Genomic DNA, 11,116 nt, shown 5'->3' on the forward strand with positions numbered 1-11,116 from the left:
CCGCACTCTCTCGATGGGCATGATCTAGCTCTGCCGCCGGACAGCGCCCAGAGCTCCGCTCAGGTGTCCGCTCCGACCATTAGCCCGGAGCCGACTGCGCTAACCAGGGACGGACGGTTGGACGCCGCCCCAGGAGCCGCAATTTCTATGGTGATAGAGCCGAATACCAGCCTAGTCCTTTGCAAGGCCCGTGACTCCAAGGTGCCAGACTCCGTTTCGGACTCCGAATCTTCCGCACCCCTTCCGATTGAACCCGATTGGGCTCCGATCATGGAGTTCACCGCCGCGGACTTCTTTCAGCGCTCGCCCTTTGGCGACATCCTGAATTCACTAAAGTCTCTCTCTTTGTCAGGAGAGCCCTGGCCGGACTACGTTCAGCATGGCTGGGATGCGGGCAACGAAGAAATTCAAAACCCATCCACCACCCACTTGGTAGCCACTGTCGACGATCTGACTGACATGCTCGACTTCGACTCCAAAGACATCGACGATATGGACGCCGATAGAGGAGATAAACAAGAACCAGCACCTATAGGGCACTGTAAAGCCACCTCATCACACGATATATACATGGTGGACACACCTAACAGAAATGACAACGAGGATCAAAAGGGCGCAAGCAGGGATCGCTCCCTCAAAAAGCAATCAAAGCGGCGGTGTAAGCGCAAGGCCAAGCCCCACCTCGACAAAGACCCAGCCATAGAGCAGGGCGAATCAACGGAAGACGAACATGCCATCGAGCAATCGTCCAAACAGGGCGGACAATCCGAACAGCCCATCCCCGGGAAAGAGAATAGTCTGGACGATCTCACGCCGGACAAATTGCTGGAGCATCAGAACCTCCACCAAAGGCTCATCGCCCCCGCACGTAGCCTGAAAAAGCAGAAGCGGAGGCTCAAAACAGCGGAAGATGCACTCAGAATCAGATGGGGCAAAGTACTCAATACCGCACACAAGTACGGCAATAGTCGTCACACAAAGTGCTATCCGAAGCGGAAAGTACTACCGGAATTTGATGAAGAGGCCATAAAGCCCCCACAGTCAAAAAATAAGGAAGCCACAAGGTCAGATAGACGACCCACGATCGACCTCAAGCAACAGGGGGCGCCGCACTCCATACGGCACGCGATCTATCCAAGAATTCGCATCAAAAAACTGGCCCAGCCAGATCCATCTATGGGCCAAGAAAGCAAGCCCCAGTGAGCAATGCAATGCAAAAAATATCCGAACATCACGGAAGACCTAATTACAGGGGCGCCGCACAACCCTATGTTTTACCGATGAGGTGCTGGATCATGAATTTCCAGCGGGATTCAAGCCCGTAAACATAGAAGCATACGACGGAACAACAGACCCTGGAGTCTGGATCGAGGATTACATCCTCCACATACACATGGCCAGAGGAGATGACCTCCACGCCATAAAATACTTACCACTTAAGCTCAAAGGGCCGCCCCGGCATTGGCTTAAAAGCCTTCCCGAAAACACCATGGGAAATTGGGAAGCGCTTGAGGACGCTTTTCGCACAAATTTTCAAGGGACCTATGTCCGACCTCCGGATGCAAATGATCTGAGTCATATAACTCAACAGCCTGGAGAATCCGCTCGGAAACTCTGGAACAGATTCCTCACTAAAAAGAATCAGATAGTCGACTGTCCAGACGCCGAGGCCCTAGCAGCTTTCAAACATAGCGTCCGAGACGAATGGCTCGCCAGACAACTCGGCCAAGAAAAGCCAAGAACAATGGCCGCATTAACAAGACTCATGACCCGCTTCTGTGCAGGAGAGGATAGCTGGTTGGCAAGAAGCAGCACCAGCGACCCGAATACATCCGAACCCGGAGATGGAAACGGGAAACCATGCCGTAACAAAGAACCACGTCGGATCAAGGACAACAACCCGATGAGCACGACAGTAAATGCCGGATTCAAAAGCTCTCGGCAAAATCAGAAAAAGACGCCCCCAAAGATGACAGGGACGAGCTATCCAACCTCAACAAAATCTTGGACAAAATATGTCAAATCCACAGTACTTCGGGGAGGCCTGCCAACCATACCCACAGAGATTGTTGGGTCTTCAAACAGTCTGGCAAACTGAACGCCGAACACAAGGGGCTCGACACACCAAGCGAGGATAACGACGCACCCCACAAGCAGAACACCGAAGAACAAAAGAAGTTCCCACAAGAAGTCAAGACAGTAAATTCACTTCAGATGACAAAAGGGAAAAAAGAACGGCACTTACAAAGACACGCGCCATACGGCCAGCCCCAGAGGAGCACCGCCACTGGTTGTTACAACAAATCACCTTCGATCATCAGGATTACTCCAAAGGAGCCTGGAACGTAGGCTGGACTGCCTTGGTCGTGAATCCGATCATTAACGGACTCCAATTTACAAAAGTCCTTATGGACGGCGGTAGTGACTTGAACCTGCTATATCAGGACACAATCCGCAAACTAGGGGTAAACCCAGCTACAATCCGCCATAGCAACACTTCCTTCCAAGGAGTCATGCCGGGTCCAAATACCCAAAGTATGGGTTCCCTTTCGTTAGAAGTCACATTCGGCTCACCCGACAACTTCCGAAGCGAAAAGCTAACATTTCACATCGCCCCATTCGTAAGTCGCTATCAAGCGCTACTGGGACAAGAAGCCTTCGCCCGCTTTAACGCAATACCGCATTATGCATCCCTTACACTTAAAATGCCCGGTCCACAAGGCATCATTTCATTACAGGGGAATATAAATTGACCCCCAAAGTATGGGCAAAGGTGCAGCCGCCTAGATAGCCGCCCACTAATCCAGCCCTACTATCCCGGACACGGCTCGACGAGTCCGGCGTAAATGTACATATGCTTAATAGCCGCATAACCCCGTACAAGGGGCTCCGCGTGTTCACGCCCGGAGACAATACGGCTCAATTCTTGCTCCAACTATATTTTGTTTATTTTAAATATAGATTTCTCGCACGCTTATTTTTTACTAAGTTCCTCTCTTTCGCAGACGAACATCATGCTACGCCCGTCCAGGATACGACACAACGGAGAAACAGGCGCAGACATGCAGCAGGGACCTGTTTCAAGGATTCTTTTCAGATTAAGACCCTGCGTAAACATTTTTTACTGTCTCTTGTTGACAACATCCCCCGGTTTTCGCTATAACCGAGGAGGAGGCTGGCGTCTTGGCATGTGGCCACGCCAGAATTTTTGCGCGTACCTGGACACCAGGGGCTTTTTTTTACCAAGGGCTCTATTTCGGCCCGTGCTCATAAAGACCGAATACCTTAGGGAGTGTTCGGCCTCGCGAGTTTGGCCCTATATGCATCAGCTCCGAATCATGTCTTTGGTCAAATGTTGGGTTTGCCCAGCTCCTGTGTTTTGCTGCCTTATGTTCCGTTATATCGGCTAACGCGGCACCAGGAGAACTACTGCGATTGTGCCCCGGTTCGGCCAGGCGAGCACCTCAGTAGAGAAAGCCGAAAACTGACTGTCATGATATAGCGAGAGACTGGTCAACCACTCGATAACTTTCGGAATCTTTAGGATTCTTCCACATTAACGAAGGGCCGCTTCCCGGTCAGGCACACTCGTGCCCCGAATCCGGGTGAGCGCGGTGCCCCTCGGGGCCATTCAGTAGCCCCACTGTCAAACTCCTATGGCTAAGTTAAAGTCATAAAGCATAATAGTCCGGTTGCCTAGTTCGCCGCACCAACACCTCCTTTATAGGACCAAGACGTTGGATTAAGTGTGAAAAGGCGCCTTTTTGCGAACACCCCCGCATTCTATGCGTGGGGGCTGAAGCCAACAACTGCCATCTTTCAGGTTATATACAAATATATACATTAAATGGCCGCATAGCAGGCATCATAATTCTTGCAAGCACAAGTATAAAAAAGCTTTTATATTCCATCAAAATATTTGTTTTACAAATAGCACACGCTATTCGAACACAACATCCTTTGAGCACTGCGACTCTATTAAACGAGCGCCATGAAGAACTTCCTCAAAGTAGTGCTTGGCAGGTACTCGGCTTTCGTCCGAATCCCGGGATGCAACAACACTGGCCTTCATATCCGCCCAGTATGTTTTGACACGGGCAAGAGCCGTCTGTGCGCCCTCTATGCACGTCGACCTCTTCATTGCATCAGCATGCGGCACCGAACCAAGGAACTGCTGCACCAAGCCAAAATAACTCTTCGGCTCCGGCTTCTCCGGCCACAGACGAATCGCAACATACCTCATGGCGAGTCCGGATAACCTGTTCAGCTCCGCCCAGGCGGGCAAACGATCGAATACCGAAAGTGGGTGTTCTGGATTGTGGAACTGCGACCAAAAAAGCTCTTCCAATCCATGGTCACCTCAGCCGCGGAAGTGTTCGGTCACGTCCGCCGCACTAGCTGCCAAATCCAGATAAGTGTTTTCCGCACTCCACTGCAGGTCTAACGGAGCATACTTGGGGTCTCCGAACTTCATCCGCAGCATATAGGGCTTTCCAGACGTGATATCTCCGGCCTGACGCAACTCCTCCTTCTTAGCTCTCATTGCAGAGCGAGTATCCTTGGCTTCGGGAGCAATCTTTTCAAGATCCTTCTGAGCCGTCCTATCTTCTTGTTCAAGAAATTTACAGCGGTCGGTAGCATCCTTCAACTTTATGGTCATTTCGGCTATCACCTTTTTGCTCTGGCAGTGAGCAGCTCGTTCGGCTTTTAGCTCTTCAGCCGCTTTAACGGCAGCCGCATCACTTCTCCTTGCTTGCTCCTTGGCTCGGGCAAGTTCCACCCGAAGGTTCTCCACGACAGCAGCACCATCTACATTAGGCACATATATATAAGGCCCGAGCATCGAGCTCCTATTACCAGGTGTCTTTGGAACATACCTTGTGCCTCGTCTAGCCGCTTATTTACAAGCGCGATGTCGGCATCTGCTACTTCAAGTTGCCGCTTTAGCTCGGCAGATTCATCAGTCTGACTAGCCACCGAACGCCTTGCCACCTTCATGGAAAAGGCGACATATTATACCTGGGGTTATGATCCTCTGCACGCTGTCACCCTTGACGACACACAGAGTCTCAGGGGCTACTATTTATACAGGGCGCATTTAATATGCGGCTCTACCAAAAGGTACAACTTTTTTGCGTACCTCAAAGCCTGTTAGTAAACTCCTGGCAGCCTCGTACAATCCACTTTCCGCGGATGAAATCCTTCCAATCACCATATTCATTAACATACGGTGTTCTTCTGAGATGGACACCCTCTCAAGCAGATCCTCCAGCCCCGCCGACTGTGCACCAGAGGGTGCCGGACTAGCCTGACGACCTTTTCTAGGATCCGGACTTGCGAAGACCCTCCGAGACGACACCTCAGGGTCGCCTGCCTCGTGAGACGGTGCAACAAGAGGAGGCGTTTCTCTCTCTATCATCTCCGGACGAAGGTCCCCTGAAGTTGAGCTCTGCTGAGAAGGGTTGAGATCCAAACTGCAAGGTAATGTTTCGGTTATCTTCCTCAGAAATAAATCAGGAGTGTCATTCATTATGGAACCCCTCCCTTCACTTACGTCTTGGGGGAGAGCGGGTCCCCCTTAGGGGGCGATTCGGTCGGGGCGTTCTCCGGTGCCGAACCCTCTGGCGAAGATTTCTTCCCCCGTTTTGAGGCCATCACCTCCGGGTCTTCAGAGGCAGTCCTTTTCTTTCCCTGGTCGGGGGAATTTTCGATTCTTTCCTTCCTAACAGCCTCCTTCACGGAGGGGGTAGCCCCTTGGTTCCCCCCTTCGCCTTCCGCCAAAAGCGCAACCTCCAGCATCCTAGTTAGCATGGGGTTTGGCGCGGTCTCAGGCAGGGGGGCTGGACACCTTATAAGCTTTGCCTTCACTATCCACTCCTGTTCAAAGGACAACTCTGTTAAGGGTAATTTTGTGATGAAAATACGGATGGTGTGTCCAAATACGGGGCTACTTACCTTAGCATCCGGGCGATTGCAGCTCAGGCATGCGTCCTCGGACAAATCCGGACACCTTGCATGTGATCCGAAGAACAATTTGTACATCTCCACGGGTGTCGCACCCATGAAATGTTGGAGGACTCGCGGTCCCTCCGGATTAAATTCCCACAGGCGGAGAGGTCGACGTTTGCAGGGCAGTGTGCGGCGAATCAGCATGACTTGCGCCACTACGGTCAAATTGATATCTCTTTCTAGAAGATCTCGAATGCGATCCTGCAGCAAGGGCACGTCTTTGGGCGGCCCCCAGATAATTCCTTCATTAACCCATGACGCTAGCCATGGTGGGGGACCCAAGCGAAAAGTAGGTGGCGCCACCCATGTGGTGCCCCTGGGGGCTGTGATGTAAAACCAGTCCCGTTGCCATAAGCCGAACTCCTCTTGAAAAGAGCCCTCGGGCCATGGAGCATCGGCCATCTTGCTTATTATAGCTCCTCCGCACTCAGCGTGCTGCCCCTCGATCATCTTCGGTTCCACCTTGAAGGTTCTTAGCCACAATCTGAAGTGAGAGTGATATGGAGGAAGGCCTCACACACGACAATGAATGATGAGATTTGGAGGATGGACTCTGGATCTAAGTCGTGAAACTCCAGCCCGCAATAAAACATAAGCCCCCTCACGAAGGGATCAATCGGGAAGCCTAGCCCCCGAAGGAAGTGAGATACGAACACCACACTCTCACCGGGCTGGGGAGTGGGAATGGCCTGCCCTTGAGCAGGCAGCCTATGCAAGATTTCGCCGGTTAGATGCCTGGCATCTCTCAGCTTTCGCACATCTTCTTCCTTAACAGAGGAAGGCATCCACCGGCCTTGAAGGTCAGAGCCGGACATCGTTGAAGGTCCGAAGCGCCTAAAACTAGAGCTTTGGGTGTTGGAACTCGAAGCAAGGGGCGGATTCGATTGGATTGAGAAGGAGGGAGTCGAGCCCTGATCTCTTTATAAAGGAGTTGAATACCAAGAGCCCTCCCCGAAACCGTTTGAGACTCGCTTTCAATTAGGGAGTCATACCAAAGGCACGGTTGGGTTACCCACGCCCGTATTGATGAGAATCCCGGAATAAGGGGACACGATCTCTGCTTTGACAAGACATGCCAAGGAAACTGCCTCGCTAAACGCGCTGAGGTGGAACGGTAAAACGATTCAAATAAAGGCCTGGCCGTGACGTCACGCTACAGAATACGTCAGTGGATTAGATTTGTGCATATATTATTCTCTCTGCGGTGGCATGTCGAAATTATTTTGCAGAGCCGGACACTATCCTGGTGTTCAACATCATCTATGAAGTATTCGTAGGAAGAACCCGTCTTGCAATGCCGAAGACAATTTGCGCGCCGTACTCGTCGTCATTGAAGCCTGGTTCAGGGGCTACTGAGGGAGTCCTGTATTAGGGGGTGTTCGAATGGCCGCACTATGACCTTTGGCCGGACTCCCGGACTATGAAGATACAAGATTGAAGACTCCGTCCCGTGTCCGGATGGGACTTTCCTTGGCGTGGAAGGCAAGCTTGGCGATACGATATGAAGATCTCCTCCCATTGTAACCGACTCTGTGTAACCCTAGCCCTCTCCGGTGTCTATATAAACCGGAGAGTTTTAGTCCGTACGACGAACAACAATCATACCATAGGCTAGCTTCTAGGGTTTAGCCTCTCTGATCTCGTGGTAGATCCACTCTTGTACTACCCATATCATCAATATTAATCAAGCAGGAGTAGGGTTTTACCTCCATCGAGAGGGCCCGAACCTGGGTAAAAACATCGTGTCCCTTGTCTCCTGTTACCCTCTGCCTAGACGCACAGTTCGGGACCCCCTACCCGAGATCCGCCAGTTTTGACACCGACAGCGACCACCTTGGACAACGACGCCGTGGGAGGAGGCGGCGAAGCAGGCGGCTCCGGGCTTGGAGCCATCCTCGGAGATTGGCCGGATGATGACGAGGGGGAAGTCGCCCCGCGCCGCCAGCCGGCGTCCGACCAACCGGGCGGGAGCTCAACTGCCGCACCGGCCGCCTGAGGCGGCGCACCGAAGCGCTGGGCCACGTCGAACCTGTTCGGCAGCCGGCCAAAGAAGCCTAACGGCTCGGATACGGCGACCAGGCGGGAGGAAGCGGCCGCGAAGGCCACCCGCTTCCACAAGGTGGTGAAGGAGCCGCAAATGGTTTCTGCGTAAGTGCCGACTCCCTCATGTTTTCTTTCTATCCTCTTGTTATTTTCTTTTGATTTTTCTTGGTCTTTGCCTTGGAAACAAGGCTCCGTTCTCTCTTGAGCAGATTACTGCCGCCTCCGTGGTTGGAGCGGCATGCGGCTCCACCAGCGCCCGCCGCGTGGACCCTTGCACCGAGCTTCAGGTGGCAATAGAGCGGAACGCGCGTGAGGAGTGGGAGGCGGAGCAGCAGAAGGCGGCCGCCGCCAGGGAGGCATAGGAGGCGGCGGAGGAGACGACGAGGCCGCAGGCCGATGCGGCGGCCAAGGCCCAGCCAGAAGCTGCGATCGCGGCGCAGGCGCATGAGCCTTTGCGCAATCAGCCTCGGTAGCTCATGATCCCCCTCCGCTCCGTGGCACCCGAGATCCCGGTGGTGCCGCCGGAGGGAGCCGAGGGCGACCAGCCGGCGATGGAGAGGGAGGAGGGCGACATCGTTACCCCAGAGAGGGAGGTGGCTCCGACATCGCCGACTGAGGCAGACCAAGGCAGCCAGCCCGGCGCGCCTCCTGTGCCACCGGCTGGAGGCGAGCTGGCCGTGGGGGCGGACCTTATGGTCCAGCCCTCAGCGCATCAGTGCTCGGGGAGGGCAACCTTGGCGCCGGACCCACAGAAGGCCACGGGTTCGAGCTCATCGGCCCAGGATCTGGAGACAGCGAGCATCAACTCGCCGGGGTGGACGCCTGAAAGTGCAACTATCCCTAGGTGGTTTTGGTAATTCATAACAACATATAGCTCATTAAGCTAATGCTATTCCAAGACTATTATTTCAGGAAAGCTCAACGAATGGCATGGCATGGATGATGAAAGTGGATCCCTCAAAATATCAAGGACAAAGGATTGGCTCAAGCTCAAAAGCTCAAAACTCTTCTTTTTACATTTTAGTGATCCAAGATCACATTGAGTCTATAGGAAAAGCCAATACTGTCAAGGAGGGATGAGGTGTTGCTTAATGAGCCTCTTGCTTCAAGTGCTTAGTGATATGCTCGAAATACCCTCAACTACTTTCTCACATCCTCATATGACCTAAACCTAAAGTCAAAATCGGTCACACCGATTCTTTCTATCCGGCGCCACCGAGTTCAAATGTCATAGCCACTGCCACAAACCCTAGGCAAATCGGTCTCACCAATAGGGATCTCGGTCTCACCGAGATGGGATTGTAATCTCTCTGTTTCCCTTTGTAACGTTTCGGTCTAACCGAAGTGAGTGATTGGTCCCACCGAGATTGCAATGTAAACTCTCTGTTTCCCTTTCGTAACATTTCGGTCTCACCGAAAAGAACGAATCGGTCCCACCAAGTTTACCTGACCAACTCTCTGGTTAGCTAATTACCAAAATCGGTCTCATCGAGTTTGTGTAATCGGTCTTACCGAGATTACGTTATGCCCTAGCCCTAACCATATCGGTCCTACCGAGTTGCATGTCGGTCCCACCGAAATTACTAACGGTCACTAGGTCTACTGAATTGGTCCGACCGAGTTTGTTGATTCGGTCCCACCGAGTTTTGTAAATTGTGTTTACGGTTAGATTTTGTGTGGAGGCTATATATACCCCTCCACCCCCTCTTCATTCATGGAGAGAGCCATCAGAACAAACCTACACTTCCAACTTACCATTTCTGAGAGAGAACCACATACTCATGTGTTGAGGCCAAGATATTCCATTCCTACCATATGAATCTTGATCTCTAACCTTTCCAAGTTGCTTTCCACTCAAATCTTCCTTCCACCAGATCCAAATCCTATGAGAGATATTTGAGTGTTGGGGAGACTATCATTTGAATCACAAGAGCAAGGAGTTCATCATCAACGCACCATTTGTTACTTCTTGCAGAGTTGTGTCTCCTAGATTGGCTAGGTGTCACTTGGGAGCCTCCGACAAGATTGTGGAGTTGAACCAAGGAGTTTGTAAGGGCAAGGAGATCGCCTACTTCGTGAAGATCTACCGCTAGTGAGGCAAGTCCTTCGTGGGCGACGGCCATGGTGGGATAGACAAGGTTGCTTCTTCGTGGACCCTTTGTGGGTGGAGCCCTCCGTGGACTCGTGCAACCATTACCCTTCGTGGGTTGAAGTCTCCATCAACGTGGATGTACGATAGCACCACCTATCGGAACCATGCCAAAAACATCTGTATCTCCAATTGTGTATGAATCCTCCAAACCCATCCCTTTACTTTCTTGCAAGTTGCATGCTTTAATTTCCGCTGCCTATATACTCTTTGCATGCTTGCTCTAATTGTGTAATGATTGCTTGACTTGTCCAAAGATAGCAAAAATCTGCCAAAGTCTAAAATTGGGAAAAGGTTAAGTTTTTAATTGGTCAAGTAATCTAATCACCCCCCCTCTAGACATACTTCAAGGTCCTACAAGTGGTATCAGAGCTTTGGTCTCCATTTGCTTTGATTTCCATAGCTTTTGGTGGTCATAGCCTTGGTTTCACAACCTAGGAGAGAATGGCATCTAGCGAGGGAAATTATCACCGTAGAGGTCCTTACTTTGAGGGTACAAATTTTGCTAGTTGGAAGCATAAGATGAAAATGCATATTCTCAGACATAACCCCGCCGTTTGGGCTATTGTTTGTATTGGCTTGCAAGGTGAATTCTTTGATGGGAGAGAGACGAACCGTGAAGCTAATCCGGATGAATTGAAGATGCTGCAATACAACACTCAAGCTTGTGATATCCTCTTCAATGGCTTGTGCCCCGAAGAATTCAACAAAATCAGCCATCTTGAGAATGCAAAGGAAACTTGGGATACTTTGATTGATATGCATAAAGGTACCAACTCCGTCAAGGAATCCATGTTGGATGTGCTCCAAAGTCAGCTTGACAAGTTCAAAACGAAGGATGGTGAAGGTGTCACTGAAATGTACTCTAGGCTTGCTGTTATCACAAATGAGATTGCCGGCTTAGGGAGTGAAGAG

Source organism: Triticum dicoccoides, chromosome 7B (assembly GCF_002162155.2).
Source record: "Triticum dicoccoides isolate Atlit2015 ecotype Zavitan chromosome 7B, WEW_v2.0, whole genome shotgun sequence".
NCBI lineage: Eukaryota > Viridiplantae > Streptophyta > Magnoliopsida > Poales > Poaceae > Triticum > Triticum dicoccoides.